At 38.8% G+C, this 23,643-nt stretch overlaps 1 long non-coding RNA gene across 1 annotated transcript in view; it reads left to right on the top strand.

Moving 5' to 3' along the window:
- Nucleotides 1-23,643, top strand: part of LOC121041467 (uncharacterized) — a 90,886-nt gene that overhangs the window by 29,042 nt on the left and 38,201 nt on the right. Inside the window, exons 2-3 of the long non-coding RNA XR_005795751.1 lie at nucleotides 6,783-7,562; nucleotides 9,809-10,022. This is a non-coding gene — a long non-coding RNA (uncharacterized LOC121041467). The remainder of the gene's footprint in view (nucleotides 1-6,782; nucleotides 7,563-9,808; nucleotides 10,023-23,643) is intronic.

Genomic DNA, 23,643 nt, shown 5'->3' with positions numbered 1-23,643 from the left:
ATTTTGCAGAGATTTTTATATGAGACTAAATAATCTCCCTATCTCTTTCCTTTATCCCTCATCTCCTTTTTCTTCTCTCCACTGTCCCTCCTGTTAGTCCTGCTCTCTCTGCTGCATCCAGGACTTTTTAACCGCATCTACCTATCACACATTTCCACCTGTGAGTAGTGCAGACACCCTCAACTCTATTTCCCAAACAAATTTTTTCCTCACATTCCTTCTCTCCTCACAACTCCCCACCAGAGCCCCGGGACAAATGCCCAGCATTCCAGAGAAGAGAAATGGAAAATAACCACATAGAGCAGTAACCAGATGCAGGCATATATTAGGGCTCACTCTCTCTATTAGTTCACTTCAGTGGTTCTCAAACTTCAGGGTGTACCAGAACCATCTGGACAGCTTGTTAAACCACAGATTGCGGGACCTCACCCCGTAGATTCTGATACGTTAAGTCCAGATCGAGTCTGATGATTTGCATTTTTGAGTTCCCAGATGCTGCTGGTCTGGGAAGTGCACTTGGAGAACTACTGGTATATTTAAAAACATTTTTTTTTTTTTCTTGAAGTGCACCATGCCTAAAACCTTACATTAGTCTCATAGGATAAAGAATCTTTCAGGATGGTTTTGGAAGCTGACATCCAGTGTGCCCAAGGTCAGGAATCTGACTAACAATCCAATAATCTTTCAATTACTCAGGAAAAAGATATCAGTACTTCCCTTGAATTCTATGTTTAAGTAACTTGCCTTTTTTGTATGCTGTACAAGGGCATCTACTGAAATTTTTTTTTTTTAATTTTTTTTTCAACGTTTATTTATTTTTGGGACAGAGAGAGACAGAGCATGAACGGGCGAGGGGCAGAGAGAGAGGGAGACACAGAATCGGAAACAGGCTCCAGGCTCTGAGCCATCAGCCCAGTGCCCGACGCGGGGCTCGAACTCACGGACCGCGAGATCGTGACCTGACTGAAGTCGGACGCTTAACCGACTGCGCCACCCAGGCGCCCCGTCTACTGAAATTTTTTTAAAATGAATAAGTTTTAAAGTATTTTTATTTATTTTCATGCTTTTGTGGAACACCTTCTGATTATGTCTTTAAATTCCACTTACAGATAGATATATCTCACTTTACCTAATACATGTAGTTTTGATGGATTGCATGGAGGTCACAGTTCTATATATCAAACATGTTTTTAAACACATTAAGTGAGCTACTTCTTTTAAAAAAACTTATGTGGGGGTGCCTGGGTGGCTCAGTCAGTTGACTGTCCGACTTTGGCTCAGGTCATGATCTCGCAGTTCATGGGCTCGAGCCCCACATTGTGCTCTGTGCTGACAGCTCAGAGCCTGGAGCCTTTTTCAGATTCTATGTCTCCTTCTCTCTCTTTGCTCCTCCCACCTCACCCCGCTCACACTCTGTGTCTCTCTCTCTCTTGAAAATAAATATGTGTTAAAAAAAATGCTTATGTTGAAAAGTCCTTCTGGATTGTGCATAATTATCCTCTAATTTATATCTTCCGTAACTTTAGGGTTCTCCATATAATGTCTTCTTGAATGAGAGCTCACATGCACACGAACTATATGGAACTATATTTCCAGTGCACGAGAAAGGCATGCTGTAAGAGAAATAGTCACTTCCTTTAGATATCCATGTGCAGTTTTAGTAACAAAGTTGTACATTTTCATTGTACGTCATGTACAACTTCATGCCTACCTATCTTTTTCCCCAGCTCATAAATGCTACTGATCTGCATCTTCTAGGCTGCTACAATATCCCCATAAACCTCTCTTCTTAGAAGAAACACAGCTTCCGTCAAAACAAGTCTTTAAAAATATTTACCTAGCTGTAATAAACAACACTCCTCCAATGTGCTGTACATAAAAAAAATAACCTCTTGAGGGGCAACACCGGTTTTATCTTTAGTCAGTAGGCACTGCACCTTTGCCAAATTAGTAAACGATGTGGTCAACCTCACTCATGAAAATAAACCTTTTTTTGTTTGTTTGTTAGAGGAGATGATCTATAGTCCTTTTCCTGGCGATTCAGATAGATAAAAATATCATCTTTTCAAAAACTGTCCCCTTGGCACTGTGAACGAGGATCTATAGTTAAGCAAACGGGAGTGTACTAGATCAAATTATATTGCCTTTAGCAAATAATAGCAATGTTAGCTCCTTGGTACCGACCAGGTGGTTCAATACATTTACTAATTTGTGTTATTTTAAGTAAGAATTCAAATAGCAGAGTAACAATTTTGGCTTGAGTGGGGAATGGGTTGCTGCTCTACTGAGGACAACTTGAAAGCTTGAACAGTGTAGCTGTGGGCTGCGGATGGCCATGAGCCTAAATGAGTCCACTAATAGCAAGGGTTCATTGATCATATTTGGGAAATCGATGTACTGGCTGGTCCACTCCATAGAAGCAAAAGAAATGGAAACATCAGGAGTCCCATCTTAATGGGAATTAAGCACAAATAATAGAAATAACCATAAATGAACAATTGCTGCTGCTTTATGGGAGTATGTGCTGTTTTAGTTATGATACCTGAAAAATTCTTCCTCTTTTCTCATTACCCAGAAAAATATTTCCATGTATTTTTGCCCTCTGTATTTTCCCCACCCATTTCTTTCTTGCCCCTCTTTTCTTCTCTTTCATTGTCTCTCTTCTCTCTTTTCTCTGCCACTTTGTCTTTCCTATCTTGTCTGTCTTCTTTCCTTTCTGGCTGCCTCTCTGTACATCCACTTTCTCATTCTTTCTCTCCTTATGCCACACATCGCCTAAGTACTGAACAGAGAAAGCAGATGATGTGCAGATGAGCTGACTTAACTTCCTAGCTGGATTCTCTTTCACAAAGCAGGCTTCACCATTTATTCCCTGCAAAATAGTCTCCTAATGATCTCTTCATAAGCCTTACCATGGCATACTTCCTACAGCTATCTGCATTCTTCCCCTATTTCTCACCAGCTTAAAATCCTTAATTTCAATCAAATTACTCATCCATCCGTCGACCCATCCACTCATCCACCCTAGTACCCAGTGATGAATATATTGCTTCTTTCTGCCTGTAGAGGGAAGTAAAAACCCCTTGCCGTAGCCAATATAGCTATCATCCTCTAGTCTATCTTTTATCTTTACCCTTCCATGAGGTGTGGTAGCTCCTTCCTTCTGTCCATTTCTTATTCATTTTTTGAATTAGCTTAGATATACTTTCTCTTGTGAAGCCTTTTCTGACTCTTTGGTCACCTCGGAAGTGTTTGGTGCTTCTTTACCTTTGAAGCCTTAAAAAAAACAAAAACAAAAAACACAACACAACACAACAAAACAAAACAAACCACGTTTCTGGTAACATTCACTCTTGCCTTCAGTGTACTGTGGTTATTTCATTTTGATTTTTTGAAAAATATTTTTATCGGGGCGCCTGGGTGGCGCAGTCGGTTGAGCCTCCGACTTCGGCCAGGTCACGATCTTGCGGTCTGTGAGTTCGAGCCCCGCGTCGGGCTCTGGGCTGATGGCCCAGAGCCTGGAGCCTGTTTCCGATTCTGTGTCTCCCTCTCTCTCTGCCCCTCCCCCGTTCATGCTCTGTCTCTCTCTGTCCCAAAAATAAATAAACGTTGAAAAAAAAATTTTTTTTAAAGAAAAATATTTTTATCATAAAATTAATATATGCTTCTTTCAGCTCTTGGAAAATGCAGAAAAGCTGAATAAAGGAAAAGATTATTCATAGTTCCACCACCCAAAGACAACAATTGCTAATACCTGGATATGTTTTCTTCCAAAATTTTTTTCTGAGCATAAATTTTATAATTTATTGTATCATCCTAAAGGTAAAAAGCTTCTGCCCTGGAGATTTGTTAAATGTTATTTTACATTTCCTTTTTTTATGGTTGGCTTTTCTTTCCTTATTTTTTAATATTTAAATTTTGTAGCATATATGTATATTTTATAACATCCCAACTTTACATAGAACTGAAATTTATTTGAGATCCAAAGTAGTCCTAGTGTGTAATCCCAGAAGAGCTGAAAAATACCTCTAAAACATATACGGACTTTTTTTGGTCATCGCCTGGACATTGTACTGCTTTCTTCAAGAGGGCTGTTTGGGATCCTCACGTAACCCTGCATGATAAATGTTTTTGTGTCTACTTTGTAGATGAGGAACTCAAAAATCCAAGAAGCTAATCACCTCTTCAAGGTCAAAGAAGTTGAAGTGATAAAATGGGGCTTGACTTTTGCTCTAATGCCAGTAGGTATGGTCCCTGGTTCACTAGGAAGCCTAAGTATAGGATTAGTCTTCTTTCCTTATTTATTTTCAAAACTATATTTTTGGTTTTTGCCTGATGTTTTTCAGATCAATTTTAGAAAGATTTTGTTAAGGTTTTAAAAATATGGCAATACAATTCTGTTTGGATTTTGTGTGATGTGCACATATGAATTAATTTGGGAAAAATGGGAATTTTATTGTATGTTGTCTTTTATCCAGAACTGTAGTTTGTCTTTTATATAGCTCAGCAAATTTTTAAAATACTTTTCCTCATTTGGATATTTGGATCCAACATATTTCTCAATAAGGTCATTAATTTTTTGTTGTTATTGCAAATGATATCTCTTTCACTATAGTTCTAACTAGTTACTGCTTATATGTGTGAAGATATCCACTTTTAAAAAATGCTTGTATACGTGCTGAAGTTTTAGGAATGAAGTATTGAAATGTTTGTTAACTTTCTCTTAAAGGCCTTAGCAAAAAAAAAAAAAAAAATTAAAGAGAGAGAGAGAGAGAGGGAGAGGGAAAATATATAAACATAGATGTATGGATAAAATGAGATAAAAAGCAAATGTGGCAACAACTTTTAACAATTGATTAATCTTGGTTTAAAAAATGCAGATGGTCATTATATTACTATTTCAACTTTTTTGTACGTGTAAAATTTCCAAAATAGCTGAAACAAAGATCTTATATTTGGTTATTTTATTTATCTTATTAATTCTAACATTTTTGTGTTGATTCTCTTATGTGTGGGGTTCTAGTCATTGCAAATTATCATCATTTTGCCTTGTATTTTCTAATAGTAACATCTCTTATTTCTGATTTATATCTTCTTGAAATCAGTCAAAATTTCAAGAATGATGCTTGATGAGAATAGCAGATATTTTGATGTTGCTCATCCCATGTTTAATTGACAAGTCCTAAACTTAGTTTCCCTTTTCGGTATAAGGTCAATATCTATCTATCTGTCTATCATTATTATTTTTTAATTTTGTTCTGGAACTTCTTTTTCTATTTGTTCCCGATGAGATTTTTTTTTTTTTTCAGCATGACTGGGGAATTTCATCAAAGCATTAGATAACACACTCTTTTCTAATATTTAATTTTCACTACTCTCTCTCACCAGAAGTTGGCAAAGGTCCCAGCAAAATGCCAGGGACATAATAAATGCACAATAAATATTTGATAAATAAACAAGAAGAGGCAAAGCAAAGCAAGGAGAATGATTACAATGAAGAAAAGGAGTGTCAAAAATAATCTGCATTTTTCATTCTTGATGCTGTCATAGCTCTGATTTAAGAGGGGTTGGTTTGCTTAGGATTCTGGATATTGCTATGATTCAATTACCTTGACATTTGGAGTTGATATTTTCCTCCTAATCCTGTGCTACAGAAATAAAGATCTAGAGTTTCTCAGACCATGGAGAAGGGCTGCTTAGCAACCTTGATAATCCTGTGATGCTACGCTAATATATAGTGTATTATGACTATAAAAGGAAACTGTTCGGTTATGAAAAGAAACTCAATGTCATGTGTCTACATGCCATCAGGGGTTCCAAGAGAGGCAACTTAAAGCTTGAAAGCATAAAAATGTGGAGATTAATATTGTTTATTTTAATCACAGTGATATGGGAATAATTGTGTCTTCTATATATATTAAAAAAGATAAATAAATATAAAATATATAAATAAATAAAAATACTAAATATTTTTAAATGTCTTAAGATGTTTCATAATATCTTCTCAACAGGTTTTTACTTTCTTCATGAAAGACCACCTGGTAGCTGAGAGGCAGCATGGTTAATGAGAGAGAGCTTGAAATCTGAAGTCAGAACGGGGCTGTGTCACTTACTACCTATGAGGCCCAGGGAAAATGACTCGGCTCCTCTGAGCATCTAATATACCGCGTTGTAGTTTTTGTGAGAGTTAAAGCAATGCCAGTTGGCACATAGGAGGAGCTCAATACGTGTTGGTTTCCTACCTTAACTACTTCTTTTCCTCATATACGGTTTCTTTACTGGGTATAAATGCTCATTTACCCTGTCATGGACAACAAAGACATTGTTCCAGTGGAAGAAAATGACAGGTAAAGATTCTGCCTTTGTTCTGCATAAACTTACAGTCTCCTGGTCATACAAACAGAACCTGTAGGTAACACCTCAATGGTTGTCCAGTGGGTTTCAACTATTTTCTCATTTTAATATACTTAAAAAAATTGAGGTAGTACCTTTAACAGTGATTATTCAAACCAAATTACCTCTCTCCCCTTCAATATACTTTTCATGGTATCCTGTGTTGGAGACAAATTATAAGAAACCTTAACTTTGAGATAACGAACTAAAGAAGAATTAAAATAAAGACGAATAAGTTCGAAATAGAGATCAGAAAAACTGCGTAGCTCCTGTAACATGCTGGATAAAGAGGCTGTGTTTTCAAATGTTGGAAAGCTAAGAAAGATCCCCTTTAATACTTTTTTTGAAACTTGCATTTTTGTCAACCTGATTTCCATTTCCTGTTTTAGAGCCTGTGGAAGAACAGCTTAAGGCCACTCAGTGATTGGTTGTTCCTATCCATTCAGCGGCCTGAGCAGAGGGAGCTGCAAACCAGACCTCAGTGGTTGGCTAAGTGCTCCAGTCCACAGTAGGGAACGACTGAATAGGGACAGAGGACACTTGCACAACTCAGGACCAGGCTCCTCCCTCAGGTTGAGTAGCAGTGAGCTCAGCAGCTAAAGCAGTCCACCCACCTTCAAATTCCTCCTTGTTACAGCCTTTTCAGCAGCGGCCCCTCTTCCTTTCCAATCTTCTGGAAGCAGGATCTCCACGGAAGGAGAGATGAGGTGTGGCCTCCTGCAGGAGTTCACAGGGTGGCGGCGCCACGCATGCTCAGAACTTCCCTAGGCCTGTATTTACCACCTCAGACCCGCTGAGTGAGCTCCCTTATTGTGGCCCGGGATGGCAATGCCCACAAAGCACAGAGGAGAGTCTGTGCTACCCAGAATGATGGTGAGCAGGTTAACGTAAGACATCTCTGTGAGAGGCTGGTGGTCGGCCCTGGGATCGGTAAGCACCAGAAGACGCAACTCCAGGAGGGCTGCGCAGATACGGTGCACGAAGCTTCCGGGGAGCAAAGCCGCCAACAACAGGAGTGGCTCCAGCAGCAGCAGCAGCAGCAAACGTCAGCCCAGCTCCGTGGCCCGTGTTCCTGGAGGATATGATACTGACACCAGCTAGGTTTTCAGTAGCGACAATGGCAGGAGCTGCCGGCAGAAGCTTCTCCCAAGTCTCTTCAGATTAATAAGGTAATGCCATAACTTTTCTTTCTGTAGATGGCTGTTCCATTTGGAAACAAGTTTGGTGTCGTCTAAATGGTTTTCTGCTGTAAGGAATTTGGAACATCCTTCTTCATTATTTGCAGGACATCATGGGCTCTAGATATTATAAAAGTTTCCCTTTAAGTTATGACAAAAACCCAGAATGACATTGGATGGAGTCTTCTGGGTAGTGCGGAGAGGTTGTTTAATGTTGTCACCCTTATTTTATCCATCACAAGAAAAAAACGAGTAATTCTTTTAAAGCTCATTTGTAAGGCAGCGCTTTGAATAAATAATATTTTAGTGATAAACTAATATCTAAAATCTAATATCTTGAAATTATTTTTATTGTGTGAAGAATCATATTTGCAGAATACAATGTATCCATTGAAACATTTCAGTTATTAAGCAGTGGAACAAAACAATGCTACCATTATATAGTATTTAGGCCTAACAGAGGAGAACTGATTCTTTTAGCAAACATGTACTTCGATAAGACCTGCCTGTCAGCCCACAAGTAAAGTTCAGTGGATGCAGGACAATGTACTATTGACCTTAAAAGCTTTAAGATGTTGCAAACATTTTAGATATTATATCGCATCCATCCACCCGTCCGTCCATCCATCCAGCCATCCATGCAACCACCCATGCCTTTATATTTAAGAAACAAATTATCTAATAATAATTGTCTATGCTTTTTAAATTTTTTTTTAATGTTTATTCATTTTTGACAGACAGAGAGAGACAGAGCGTGAACAGGGGAGGGGCAGAGAGAGAGGGAGATACAGAATCCAAAGCAGGCTCCAGGCTCTGAGCTGTCAGCACAGAGCCCCATGCAGGGCACAAACCCACAGACGGCAACATCATGACCTAGGCTGAAGTTGGACGCTTCACCAACTGAGCCACCCAGGTGCCCCTGTGCTTTTATTTTTACAACAGTAAACCTGATTTTCTAAGCAGCGTTACTGTTTTTTTTTTTTTTCTATTGAATACATACATGGGTCATAGAGCAAGGTCCGTAACAAGTACTCTAAATATTGTATGAATAAATGTCTAGGCAGTTGAAATGAGATAGACCTGATTGTTAATTCATAATAGCTACTGATAGCTATTTTAAAATGGTTTACCTCTAAAATTTGACATGTGGTTTCAAATTCCATGTATTTATTTGAATACATATAAGATGCATCTACTTTGTGATAGCATATTTTGGAAGAAATTTTACCATCTTGTTGATGATACAGAGACACGTGGACTACTTGATAGTACAGTTAGTAAACTTTTAGCTATTTGAAAAATGTTCCCAGTTACGGGGCGCCTGGGTGGCTCGGTCGGTTGAGCGTCTGACTTCAGCTCAGGTCATGATCTCAAGGTTCATGAGTTCAAGCCCTGCGTCAGGCTCTGTGCTGACAGCTCGGAGCCTGGAGCCGGCTTCTGTGTCTCCCTCTCTCTCTGCCCCTCCCCTGTTCATGCTCTGTCTCTCTCTTTCTGTCAAAAATAAACATTAAAAAGAAAAAATTAAAAAAAAAGAAAAAATATTCCCAGTTTTGATTAATGAACCAATGTCAAACTGGAGTGGTGTCTCCAGTGACCTGTCAAAAGTGTCTATCCTAGATACTTCTTCCTGGGAGTTCACATGACTAATTTGAATGAAGACTTAGGCAGACACATCATATTTGTAGAAGTTGCAGGACTGTGAAAAAGACATTAAAACATTGGACCCATTGAGTCGTTATGGGATAATATATAGATATTATATATATGGCATAAATATAGGGGATAAACTATAAGATATGTTTGAAACCTTGCATTTTGGCTAACAGTATCAACTGAAATATATTTATCAAGATTGTCTCTTTTAAAAAATATCTGAGCTGTATTCCAGTAAACATTAAAAACAGTAATATTTATGGATAGACAGGTTTGTTACATAGTTGTTTATAATAGTGAAGTCTTTAAAATAAGTAAATTTCCGAATGAGGAACTCAAGTTACTAGAGTCATGACACATTCACTTGATCATGCATCCATCAACATGGAACTTATGAAGAGATAGTTTCCAATGACACGGTAAGACGCCCGTATATTAATGTTAAAAACCCAGAACACCACTGGATGATCTTCATCTATATAAACAATTAAAATTCTATGCAAATGAAAGATTCAGCAGATACGCAGCAAGTGCTCTTTGTTCTACTGTGTGGCGTCTCTTAGTTCTACTTCTTTCTGTTTCAGTTTTTACACTGGCGGTGTCTAATTTTTTATAATTATAGAAGGATTTGAAGCCAGTTGCACAAATATCAGACTGAAGATGCCTGGCTTGAAAGCGGTTACTGCTGATGCTTAAGGACAGTCTCAGTTTGCGGAGAATCCTGTGCTTTCCAACCTTGACCTCACTTCGTTCTACAATAAACTTTGATTCATGTCCGCCTTGCAACAAATGTATGAAGTAGGTATCATCTTCCTCATTTTAAAATTCAGCTTAAAGGCCACATTATTAGTGTATGGTAGAAATCATGCTCTGCAAAGTGAAACATGAACCCAGAGTGAAAATAACAATCACTTCGTAAGTTATGATAAGAGATAAGATGTGTAAAGTACTTGCTTACTGAGGCAGGGTAAGAAAGCTCTTATGATGAGCTCTCCGCATGGATATAGTACACAATCACACGCACAAAGATGGTGGTAGTGGAGGCTGTCATGGCCATCTTACAATATTTGAAGAGTTATCACTTGGAAAAGAAAGGAATTTGTGTGTGTGGGGGGGTGGGGGGTGGTTTCAAAGGGCTGCATAGGGACAAACACGGGGGCAAATTACTGAATGCAGATTTCCATTCAATGCAGAATTTGTAAGCTATTGCCTTATTTAGCTCTTTATTTCTGGGAATATTAAAATAGAGTCTGAATGATCATGTATCAGAAATATTTTATAAGGCAGATTTATGTTGAGTGAAGGTTTTCATTAGATCTTTTATTTATTTAAAGCTCTGGAGTTCTTTGATCTCCTAGGCTCTATAATTTAGTTATATTTTAGCTTCCTTAATTCTTAACTATTTTTCCATGTTCTTTATACATCCTATTAAGAAGCGCATCCTTTCCTCACTGCTTTATTTCAACATAGGCACTTGTTACTGGGACCCAGTGAATGAATGGTCTCTTCACCCTCACAGCTAGAAACCTCCTATCATTGCTGTCTGGGTTTCAAAGGCCCATTACAAACAACTAGGATATTTGGATGAACCTGATAAGATGGATTTTATCCAAGGAAATCAAATATGAACTCCTTTCCACAAGATGGGGCAGGTGGTGTCTCAGAGGCCTGGTCTGGGCAACGATTTGGAATTTGGAGCCAAAGGAGGCGGAGACAATTAGCAGAGGCAAATCTTAGGGGTTTCCAAGGTCAGTACGCAAGGTAAACAGTGTGGGAAGAGGTGCCAAAGCCAAATGGAACAAAACAAGGAGTGTAAACCAATTCTCAAAGCCAAGAGGGTAGAGAGCAAGAGCAGATGATTTCTGAAATAGCTTAGAGCAATGGAAAAAAGGCAACAGTGGAGAAAGTCTCCAGTCTGGATTTCAGATTATTTCTTATACACAGCCTTAGTGAGCGTGACAGCGGCTGGGAGAGGCAGACGTCCGAGCTCTCACTAAACTGATATTCTCAGACAACGTTTATTTCCTTAAAAATGTTTAATGGACGCATCTTATGAATAAATCACTTTGCTAAGTACAATAAGAACATAAAAAAAGAAATAGGCATGGATCTTGTTCTCAAAGAGGTCGCTTTTTAAAAAAAAATTTAATGTTTATTTTACTTTTGAGAGAGAGAGAGAGGAGACACAGGATCTGAGGTAGGTTCTAGGCTCTGAGCTGTCAGCACGGAGCCCGACATGGGGCTCGAACTCACGAGCTGTGAGATCACGACCTGAGCCAAAGTCAGCACTTAACCAACTGGGCCACCCAGGCGCCCCTCAGAGAGATTACTTTTTAGTGGAGTGGAGAGATATAAATAGAAATATAATTAAAAAATGTAAAAATATGTCATACATAAATTAATTGTTAAAGGAAAATGGACTTATTTTTTGCCTGGTTAGGTAAATATGTAAGTGAGCAAGTATGAGAGGAAGAATGGAAATAATCCAGAAAGAAAACATTTCCAAAACTTTCCAAAAAACATTCCACCATGTTTTAACTTTCTCATTCAGTACGATTCTACCCTCAAATTGAGCTTAATCTATGAAAAGAGATACATAAAATGACAGTTCATAATGCGTTAGGGTTAGGAGGGCACTACAAATCGAGCAGTCCACACACTCTGCCTGAAGGTGCTGCACACCAGAGTGGTTGAAGGATTTGCCCACATCACACAGCACTTTTATTTGTTGAGCTCTGTTTGTCCAATTAATAGGCACTCAAAGGAAATGATTGTTCATGCGAGTCTGTATTAACTAGTGTTAAACCACCTTTTGTTAAGCACTTTTATAAACTCATTAAATTGCATGTGAATGAGTTTGATAAATGTGTTGCTCAACAGCTGAAAGCATTAAGACTGATACACTTGCTGAAATCGACGGGTGAAAATTTATACCATTCCCAAACCATGTGATGGTTGACTGATGTATACACTAACACTGTGAGAAAATGCCTTTTGGAGTCCATATTGTTTCTTTTGGTGTTTCCCCAGAAAGTAGCTTTAGGACATGCTTTACTACGAACGTTATATCTATCTAATCAAACACTAGTGTGGATCATGCCAGGCATCCCCTTTCTACCGCCTTTAGACCTAGTCCGTTAGGTTTGCTACTATGACAAAATACTACCTATGCAAAATGATACTGAAGCTTGCATCCATCTGTGATGTTGTCTATATTTCTTCTCAAGAGTCTGAAAAACAAAGAGTCACTGAGGACACTAAAAATGTAAAATATGATCTACTTATAGATGCACAATGGTTTTTATTTTACAATATCTAATCCCACTTATAACTTCTTTTGGAATAAATTTAGAGGACAAACAGCACCATTTTGCTTGGGTTTCTGTGAGAAATCTCAGACACAGAAAGGTCACAGTGTGTTAATGACAGAAACACCAAAAACACAGCTTTGGATTAAATACAAGCTTTTTTTTTTTTTTTTTTTTTGCTGGAAGCTCATTCTTTTCCAATAAGTATGGAATTTATAAAGTTCAATAAAGACATAAATTCTTTGTGGCTTTCATTTTAGTTAGTATAGATAACCATTTGCAGAAACAGCAAGGTGTTAAAGGAAACGGGTATTAATATTATGGATGTATCTGCCAATGCAAAGTAATCTTGGGATTCAGGTTTTTCTATTTTCAGTAATTTTCTTAGACAACGCTTCAATATTCAAAAACATATGGTGTTTACAATTTTACCCATAGGCTATTTTTCCAAAATGACTTCACTGATGGGCAATCACAGCATTTTCAGAATAGCTTTTCATTTCTTAATTTTATTTCCTCCACCCTCTTTTGACTCTTAACTCTTTGCTACTACCACATCATCCATTCACCAAGATGAGTTCATAAATTCATTATGTTTTGGGAGTGGTAAAATTGCATGTTTTCTTTAGCAGCCTATGTAAGGCAAGAGTAAATTATTTTATTTATACATATTAAATACATGCATATATATATATTTTGGGGGTTGGTAGATTGCGTATGTATGTACAACTACTTGTTCTCTGTCTATAGATAAATAGATATTCCACATAAATCTAAAAATTGATGCTTATTCAGGGATTTTGGACCGGTTTTAACTTAGTGTGAAAACTAAGCACAACATTTTAGCTGTGAAAACTGGCCATAACAACAGAGATGCCTAATTAGTACAGTAGTGACATTTTCATGTACTTTGAGTAATGGGACATTTATGATACTAGTCTTGGAGTCCAGAGCATTCTAATAAGTCAACAGACACACAGTGATTTTGGGAAGTAGTAATTTCTCTCTATGCTTTTATGGGCATGTGCTATTTCTGAGACACTTCAAATGCGTATTTATTAATTTTTGTATTCTGCCAGCTCCGTAAATTGAGCATTTTGGGGAACTAAGCCACGTGGGAGCAGAGCCATTTGTGTGACATTACACAGATATGAAGGGCTGGACTAGAATTTGAACCCAGATCTGTCTGGCTCCAAGGAACCAAAATAAGACTGGGAATGACAAACTTGAATGGCATATGGTGGTGCTCTGTTTTTTATTTTATTTTATTTTTTGATGTTTATTTATTTATTTTGAGAGAGAAGGAGCACGAGCAGTGGAGGGGCCAAGAGGGAGGAAGACAGAGAGAGAAGGAGAGACAATCTGTCAGTGCAGAGCCCAACATGGGGCTCAATCTCATGAACCCTTGACCTCACAAACCCAGAGATGATGACCTGAGTCAAAATCGAGGGTCAGAACTTAACCGACTGAGCCACCCAGGCGCCCCTAGTGGTGCCCTGTTAAAGTAGAATGTTGGTCATTTCTGTTAAGCCACTATTGATTTTTAGAACACTGCCTTAGCCCATTGGTGATTAGGGGGTTGGTAGATTGAGTTCACTTGCATGCATGCAGTCTGTCCAAGTACCAATAAAGTGGAAAGGAATGGAGCGTAGTTATTGCACTATTTCTAGATTCATTCGATCTAGGTTGGGGCTTTGGTTATGTTGCATCTGCATTACACAATCATGGCCAAGATACTGACCTTCTTTCAGTTCAAACTTCTCTCGTCAGTAAAATAAACTTATCAATAGCACCTTGCAAATATTATTATTGATCTTTCTTGAGATAAACTGTGTTAAGTCCACTGTAAAGGTTGCTTAGTACATATTAAGCACTAGCCAGTGTAGTGTTAATTGTGATTATGAAATTTCAAAGTTCTAATATTCACTCACAGTTTCATTATAACAGATATTATTTTTTAAAAATTTTTTAATGTTTTTATTTTTTAGACAGAGAGAGACAGAGAATGAGCAGGGGAGGGGCAGAGAGAGAGAGGGAGACACAGAATCTGAAGGAGGCTCCAGGCTCTGAGCTGTCAGCACAGAGCCTGACGCGGGGCTCAAACTCATGGACTGTGAGATCATGACCTGAGCCGAAGTTGGACGCTTAACCAACTGAGCCACCCAGGCACCCCTATAACACAGATATTATTCATCTAAAATATTCCCGAATGGTACAGGCACCCATCCAATTAGCATAAGTGGTAATTATGATAAAAGATAAATGAGTGCTCATGGTTGGAATACCATACATGGCAAGTGATAGAGCATAGTTTAAAATTCACATTTTGTGCCCGATTCAAATGGTAGGAACAGTAGACTGCTGCTCTTAGCAGCCCTGCTTAGTGACCTGGCACAATAGAAAATTGCTTGATATTCTAAGGAGGTTGGAAGGGAATGAAAACCTAATGAAAATGTTCATTTACAATGCTGTTCCTTTTTCAACAAAAAAACTTGATTTTCGTGTAGATTTAATATCCTGTCCCAAGTTGTGTAGGTGGCCATGTTTCACCCTCAGGTCTAACCTGCCTCTAAGCCTATGTCCTCCCCATGACCTCATGAGTTTAAGTGAACTCTTTCATGGTCCACCTGCATCCCTCAACCCAGGACAGTTTCCAGAGGAGTGCTCAGCCGGGTGGGGAGGCAAGACCTGGTGAGTTAACCTTCCAGGATGGATCAGCAATCAGTGTGGAACAAGAGTTAGTGGACAAATAGTCTAGCTTTAGGGACGCCTGGGTGGCTAGGTCAGTTAAGCATCTGTCTTTGGGTCAGGTCATGATCCCATGGCTTGTAACTTCAGGCCCTACATTGGGCTCTGGGCCGACAGTGCGGAGCTGCTTGGGATTTTCTCTCTCTCCCTCTCTCTGCCCCTCCCCTGCTCACTTTCTCTGTCTCTCAAAAAAATAAACAAACTTAAAAAAATAATTTAGCTTTACCATCTACAGTGACCCAATTTTAAGGCATGTTCCTCAACCTCTGAGGGTCCCCGGCCAAAAGGATCCTCATTTTTCCACAGTGGTAACGCCCACACCAACACACCTCTATTAATTTCCATCGTCTTACTCATTTTCATCTTCATTTCCCTCGCAGCATTTCCTGGGCTGATCTCCCAAACAAAATACCTGCACCTACATTTTGTTTTTTTAGAGGACTCTAAATTAAGACGCATCATTTAAAACAACTGACCTTGGCATTGTGCTAGTGGAAGTAGCTGTACGTGCTCAGTGTCCTTGTTCCCCTGAGAAGGCTCCTTGAAACCATCGCTGAACCAGTCATTCCATTGAACGTGGTGTGGAAATGCTGCACTAGGTGATCTCTGGGGTTCACCCAGTTCAGATGCTGTGGATTTTATCACTCATCTCAAATCTTAGCACTTGTCCTTGATATTAGAAGAAACCTGCAAGTTGATGGTGGGTGGATACAGGTCTTTGAAGTAGCACATTCAGTCTTTCTGAAAAATTTTTTTTTTAATGTTTATTTTTGAGAGAGAGAGAGAGAGAGAGAGAACAAGCAGGGGAGGGGCAGAGAGAGAGGGAGACAGAGAGTTGGAAGCAGGCTCCAGGCTCTGAGCTGTCAGCACAGAGCCTGACGTGGGGCTCGAACCCACAAACCATGATATCTTGATCTGAGCTGAAGTCAGACGCTTTTAACCCACTGAGCCACCCAGGTGCCCTGCACAGTCAGTCTTTCTTATAAGTTAATGGCACTGTTTTTCAATTAAAAACAGGTAGAATCTTTCAACTATTTCCTTAGACAAATCAGTTAAGATCTCTGGGCCTCATCTGAGTTTTTTTTAATAAAAGACTAGGCCAGATGGGATTTCTTTCAGTTCCAAGATGTATGATTTTAAAATTCTTCAGGATATCCAATTTTGAAATTTATAATATACTTTTTTACATTTATTTTTTTTTCTCATTTTAACATCAATCTGTGTTCATTGTAAAAAAAATTGGGAATCACAGACAATGTTGAAGTAGAAAATAAAAATAATGGTTTTTCTTTCCATTCTTTCATCCTCTTTGTATATATAGATGTAAATCATCATGTACATATAAACGCAAATAAACATGTACTTAAAACATGGGGATCAAGTTTATAAATAGCACGTATCATTTGAAAAACCTAACATTGTCTCGCTGTATTTTCTAATATTGATCGATGTCCTTCCAACCGTCCTATCCCATAATTGATTTGATCCTTTTTCTACTTGCGGACAGTGACCCTGTTTCTTATGTGTCACTGTGACATTAAAAAGTTGCAGAAATCTTTGTTTGAATCTCTGATTTAGAATACATTTCCAGACATAGAAGTTCTGCTTCCAAGGGTATGAGCAATTTTATGTCTCAGTACATTTGGTCTTCGAGAAAACCAGCATATTCCAACTAGAAGCAAATGAGATTGGATTTCTTTTCTTTTTTTTTTTTTTAAATAATTTCAATAGCATCGAAGAAAATGATTAAAAAGCAAACCCCATAATTAACTGAGTTTTAGAAGCTCTGCCCAGTATTTGCAGGAATGGTAGATTCTAAAAAAATGTCACGGCGAACACTGCACAGAGCTTATTAGCGTTTGCTGTTGATGTAAGCCACGATTTAAATTTCATGTTCTTTCCTGGGGAGGACCCGATTAGGTAACACATCATAAAAGCATCGTGGGCTAGCAGAATTGTGGTGAAGAGTTTCTTATTCACACATTATTGTTCATTTTCGGAGGAGGCTGAGTTAATACTCATTCTTTGTGACGTTAGAGGAAAGCAAATGAGAAAGGGAAGTGTGACCCTTTGCTTTTGGCCAAAGTGAAAAAGAAACAGTTTCGTGTTATACTAGCAGGTGGCTGAACACGAACCACAACTATGGAGTTAAAATTTTTTTTTTTTCCTTCACTCTGTAGGAAAAAAAAAATGCTGATATCTCATTTGGATGTTTTCTTTTTTTATTGCGGTATTATGCAAGGAAAGTGGTACTTAAAAAGCCATAATCCATCGCTAAAGGCATTAGTTTCCTTTTACAGTTCAGGTGCAAATGCAATATGCTATGAAAGACACGTTACATTCCTTAATGTTTCTTCTAATAAACAGGGTAGGATAGTGGTCCACGTGCATTTTGATTCCCCGAATTTTTCAACTGGGAACTGCAGTGAAGATAGAGATTTAAAACCACAGCAGGAACTCCATATCCAGCTAACACAGTCCATTATTAAAGGAGACACTTTCCTGCACGAGAGTGAACTTACTAAATGCTTCTCTCTTTTCAGTTAGGTATTTAAGGAACAGTTTAAGTGCATGAAAAAATATTTTGTGGTATCGAAAAGCGTTTGAACGTTTCGGCTGAGGAATTGAATAGCCACCTTTTCAGAGACACTCAGGGATTTTCAGCAATTGGGTGAGAACCTGTAGGCACATGTCATGTGGCTAGTTGTATTCTGCAGGCCCCAAGTACTACCCTGTAAACCTCAGTATTTTGTTTCTCCACCCTCGTTCCCTCGGTCTGCTCTGTTTACGTATGCAGGAGAGGCCTGTTGAGTGTGGCTGATGTCTCCCAGCTGTGGCCTCTCCACTCACCCTAATTTCTTTCTCCATAGCTCATTTGGACCCAAGCAGTGGTGAAATTGCTGACTGGTGAGTGCGTCCTGCCACAAAAGCCATAGGCAAGACATGGCCATAACCAAAAGAGCATGAAGGATGGAAAACACCATCTGGACCGTGCAATTTAAATAGCATAACCCCCTCTTTTTTCATTTAAGAAAAATCAGCCATGCGGCCTTTTGTTGCTTTCTGCTGTGGCCAAAAACCACTTAGGTTGCAGTCCTCCGTTGGTGAAAGAAGACGTCCAAAGGGACTCCCGAAGATGCATGGCCCTCTTTTCAAGTTTTATGTGCAGCTTTTCTTGGCCCGTGTCTCTGTGGACCTTTCCTCTGCTCAGAGCATAGTGAGTGCCTCCTGACTGTACATCTGTCATCGATCACCCTGAGAGTACTGACTGTGCTTCCTGGGATTTGTGTTCCAGTGGTTGGTAGATGAGGAGAGTGTGTTTTCTGTTTAGATACAACCAATAACCCAAGAATGAGCAGGACATCTCAGAGTCCACGTTCATATGCATTTGGGAAAAAAAAAAACAACAATACCTCTTTCTGATTCTTAACCAGATTTGGTCATTCTTTGGCGTTGGAGTTACGTTATTACGTTTGGATAGTAGTATTTTATTTAATTTTTTAAAATTGTTTTAATTTAATTTTTTAATGTTTATTTATTTTTGAGGGAGAGAGAGAGAGAGAGTGAGTGGGGGAGGGCCAGAGAGAGAGGGAGACACAGAATCCGAAGCAGGCTCTGGGCTCCGAGCTGTCAGCACAGAGCCCAATGCGGGACTCAAACTCACAAGCTGTGAGATTATGACCTGAGCTGAAGTCGGACCCTTAACTGACTGAGCCACCCAGATGCCCTTAATAGTAGTACTTTATAACAAACAGTGATCTGGTTGCTTTTATTTTAACCGACAAGTAAAACTGAACTCTCTAGCCGTGAGAGTAATGAAGTAATGGTTTTCTCAGTGATTTGGGTTCGTCACAAATAGCATTCTTCTCCATTGAGGGAGGTAAGAGAAGTATTGCCATAGTAAGGACAATACTGGACTCGGAGTTAGAGACCCAGCTCTGGCACTAACCAGCCGTATGACCTGAAGGGAATCACCTAGCCTCTTTGACCTCAGTGCCCTCACCTGTGAAAGAGTTGAGATCGTCTTCATTTCTGCAAACTTCTTCCTAAATCTTCAGAGGGCAAGTCGAGGAAGAAAGTAAAAATAAATCACTGCCATTTAATGATGCCTACGAAGGGCCAGCAACCTGGAGGAATACATGAGATGCTCTATGTGTATTGTCCTTTGCTGTCATCATACGGAGCAGGTACTATTATTACGTCCATTTATAAGGGATACAATTGAGACTTAGAATATTTAAGGGATTCCCTAATGCACAAGAGGTAGAACTGAAATAAAAGCTCAAGGCTTTCCAGTACCAAAGCCTGACTCTTCATAATTGTTGAGCATTTATTATGAACATAGCAGTTTCCACACATTGTCCCATTTAATCTTCAGAATAACACTGGAAGGCTGACTTCATTATTCCTATTATGCAGATAAAGGAGCTGTGGCTTAAAAATTCAGAAGCCTACCAAAAATGACATGAAAGATGTGGAGCAGGAAGGCCAGGATTCATTCCTTAGCAGCCAAAATCTTTCTACTACGCCAGTTGAAAGTTTGGACGTATTCAATGTTGTTGGATAACAGGTAGCATTTTGTTTACTTTAAAGTTTTGGATTTCATTTTAGATTGGCACATTTAAATTCAGTAAGCCCAATGTTAGGTCATATCATGGAAAACGTTATTTATTCTCATAATCTTTGGATAAGGCCATAGAACAAGTTTAGGTTGAGCTCTAGACCCCAAACAAAACCTCGGATGATGTGGAGGATTGACGGATGGCTGGGGAAGAATGAAGTCATTAAGATCAGATCTATGCTATTCATTTTTATGGAGTAGCCTTTTAAAAGTCAGATAATGTGGGGCACCTGGGTGGCTCAGTCAGTTAAGTGTCTGACTTCGGCTCAGGTCATGATCTCGGGGTTCGTGAGTTCAAGCCCCGCATCAGGCTCTGTGCTGATGCCTCAGAACCTGGAGCCTGCTTCGGATTCTGTGTCTCCCTCTCTCTCTGCCCCTCCCCTGCTCATTCTCTGTCTCTCTCTGTCTCTAATAAATAAATAAATGTTAAAAAAATTTAAAAATAAATAAAATGTTAAAAAAAAGTCAGATAACATAAGAGTTCAAAAGTTCTCTTTGGAAAAGATTGTATACTATCTTGAAATCCAGAGAATATCACAAAACATCTGATGTCTCTCTCATGTTTTTTTTCCCACAACAGTTTTTACAAAGGCGCGAATGTAAATGAGTATGGCTTATTGGAACCTTATCAACTGATTGTTATCAAAGAGGGAGGCTATAGGTGTTGATGTAATGCGTTAGTATCAACATGGCCACTCCGTCAATAAGTGGAGTAGCATTTATCTAGTATTGTTGATGGTTTTTCCAAGCCAAATCAGAATCATTTGGGATGTGTTAAAAAATTCATATTCCTGGGCCTCCACCAGTTATATTGAATAAGAATCACTAGGGGGTGTGCCCAGGGCATCTGCATTTTTTAAAAGCTCCCCAGATGATACTGATACGCAACCAGGTTTGGGAAGCACTGAGCTAGGTTTGGAATCTGGCCTCAAGCAGTCTGTTTCAGGAAATCTCTGAAAAGGACTAGGGATGCTGCTCTCAGCTTTATTTCTAGGAGGACTTTGGTGTTTTAAGGAAGGCATAAAGGGAAAAGTCACCAGGCAACTCACTGAAATGCTACTTTTGAACACTGAGGCCCGAGTCACAGAAAAATCTCTGAAATTAACTTGAGGTTTTTTTTTTTTTTTGCCTTGCTTAAAAGCATAATTCTTCCATTTTTTTCCCTTTCGAGGGAATAGGCAGTAACAATTTAGTCAATGCTTTATATTTTCTGTGGTTGGAGAGGGAAATGAAACAAAGAAAACGTCTTGCTTTTCATTCTGAAAGTATGGTGCTCTCCTTTTATGAGGAAACTTGGTTCAGAATGTACTGTAAGGAAAATGAAACATCAGTTTTCATGAATTCTCTTGAGAAATATGTTTTAGAAATGTGTGCACCATATATCAGAATATTTTACTTCCTTTAGAGTCAAACCATATATTCTGATACTCTCTCAATTTTACAAAGTGCATCAGTTCTAAAGAACAAACATTTTGACATTATTAATTTGCTTTAGATTTATAATGTCTTTTTCCACTATGTATATGATTTAGATTTTAATTTTTTTCCATATTCTCCTCTGAGCTGCAATTAAATAGGTTTGCCATGAGGTTTTTGTTTTATTTTGTTTTTGAGATGATGAGAAGGGAAAGAATTATATTTGGGCCAGTGTGTGCAAAGAAGGAATAGGAATTCTCTGTGGATTATAAAAGAATGAGTAGATTTTTACACAATGAAAGGAGAAACTAATATTGCAGATGTTCAGGATAAAACCAGTTTCGGGGAAAAACCTTAAATCAAAGATTGTAAGTTCTGTAAATTTTTGAAGCTGGGGTATAAAACTCTCCCCACCCCCCAGCTAGTTACGGTTAGCGTTGTTTCCTATCAATTAAATTGGTCGGTTAAGGAAGCACTAACGGCAAATCTAAGAAACAGTTTTCTTTTACCACTTTTCTCGTGAACAAGTTGGTTTAGTTGATGTGTAGTTTTCTAACAGCTGCATATTCCAAGATCAGTATCTAATTTATGTGTGAGGAACATACATTAGTTTTCTTTTTCAAGGCAGAGAGAAAATCAGAATGTTACGGGGTCTATTCCATTGATTTCAGAAAAATAAACATACCGACAGCACAAAATGCCGCCAGAAGGATGAGGGCTAATGACTGTGGGTCTGTTTGCTTTTAATCATTTAAATTCCAGCAGGGAAAAGTCCACTGGAAGGAATATTAAAATCCAAACTGAAATTGTCATTTAGAACGAAGTTCTTGGGAAAGGGGGCAGGGTAGAGATTGACTATGAATTGTGAATAATGTAACACCGATTCAAGATTTAACTGTATTTTATACTTTCCAGGAGGCCGTTTGGATCAGAGCATTTCTTTGGAGAAATTGCACTTTGTTTCACAGGCCCATATCTGCTCACAACTGGTTTGTGTGGTGATCACAGCATACCTTGGGTGTTTCTCTGTGTGTGTGTTTGAGAAATGCCTTTCTAGCACGCTCCTGGCTTGGCAGCCATTCACAGATGGCATTGCTGCAGGGCTCTGAGTCAGGAAAGGAGCTTTTATTCTGCTTAGAGTGATTCTCTGCTGTATATTCCTGAGCAAAGTGACCCAAAGATAATGTTCACCTTTAACTCGGGTGAATTATGTCCCTTTAAAGAATTTCCTTTCCCTGAGCTTAATCAAAATACTTGTTTTTTTTTTTTAAAGGTTTATTTATTTTTGAGACAGACAGAGACAGAGATAGAGTGTGAACAGGCGAGGAGCAGAGAGAGGGAGACACAAGAATCTGAAGCAGGCTGCAAGCTCTGAGCTGTCAGCACAGAGCCCCATGCAGAGCTCTAACTCATGAACCGTGAGATCATGACCTGAGCCGAAGTTGGACGCTTAACAGACTGAGCCACCCAGGTGCCACTCAAAATACTTTTTGATACGAGTTCTCTTGCAAGCCAATTGGCCTCACTTTGTTCCAGGGTCACATCCCCATCTGACCATAGCTGGCTTTTTTTTTTTTTTTTAAATACTTAACCACCAGTCTGTAAAGAGAATTATATTAGGGAGCCTGCTAGTCTAAGAAAAATTTATCCCAGCTACCAGTAAAGTCACTTATTAATTTATGCTCTATGATTACAAGTAATATTTTCATATTAGGAGGACAACATGGAAGAAAAAATGTTATTGCTTAATGAATTCTGGTCAATCTTATGACGAATTATTTACTGTGTGGGAGAACACTGAATGAATAGAATTTGGAGTTACTTGAACTCCTTGAGGAGAATTTCTCCTTTGTGTTATGGTCTGGATGACCAGGCACCTTCAAATCTACACACAAGCTTCAGCCACAATCAGCGATCAGCACTTCCTAACTCAACTCACATCCTTTGGATATGTTCAAAGTCCCTGATGAGGATGTGATCGATCATTAAGCTAAATAGCTCAGTGAAATAAACAAGCCAATAAATTTGTGGGAATGGCAAGATCAACAAGGGCACAGTGCATCAGGCTTTGTGTTGGATGCCTATTATAGAGTCCTTATGCACATGAGAATCTTCTAGTCTGCAGTTATGGTAGTGGTTCTTTAAGTTTTCTGGGGATTTATGGTCCCAACAAAATCATGAAAATTTCACTTTTGCTAAAAATATCACAATGTGTAAGTTCAAGCCATTGCATACTAGACACATATAGAGGTAGAAGTTTACATAGCTCTCCATAGAGAATTAAGTATTTATTGGAAAACAACCTTGATGTTGTCTCTCCTTTAGA

This window comes from Herpailurus yagouaroundi, unplaced genomic scaffold (genome assembly GCF_014898765.1).
Source record: "Herpailurus yagouaroundi ecotype Mexico unplaced genomic scaffold, PumYag 184, whole genome shotgun sequence".
In the NCBI taxonomy this organism is placed as follows: domain Eukaryota; kingdom Metazoa; phylum Chordata; class Mammalia; order Carnivora; family Felidae; genus Herpailurus; species Herpailurus yagouaroundi.
The sequence above is the reverse complement of the archived record's forward strand: the minus strand, read 5'-3'. Positions and strand labels throughout refer to the sequence as shown.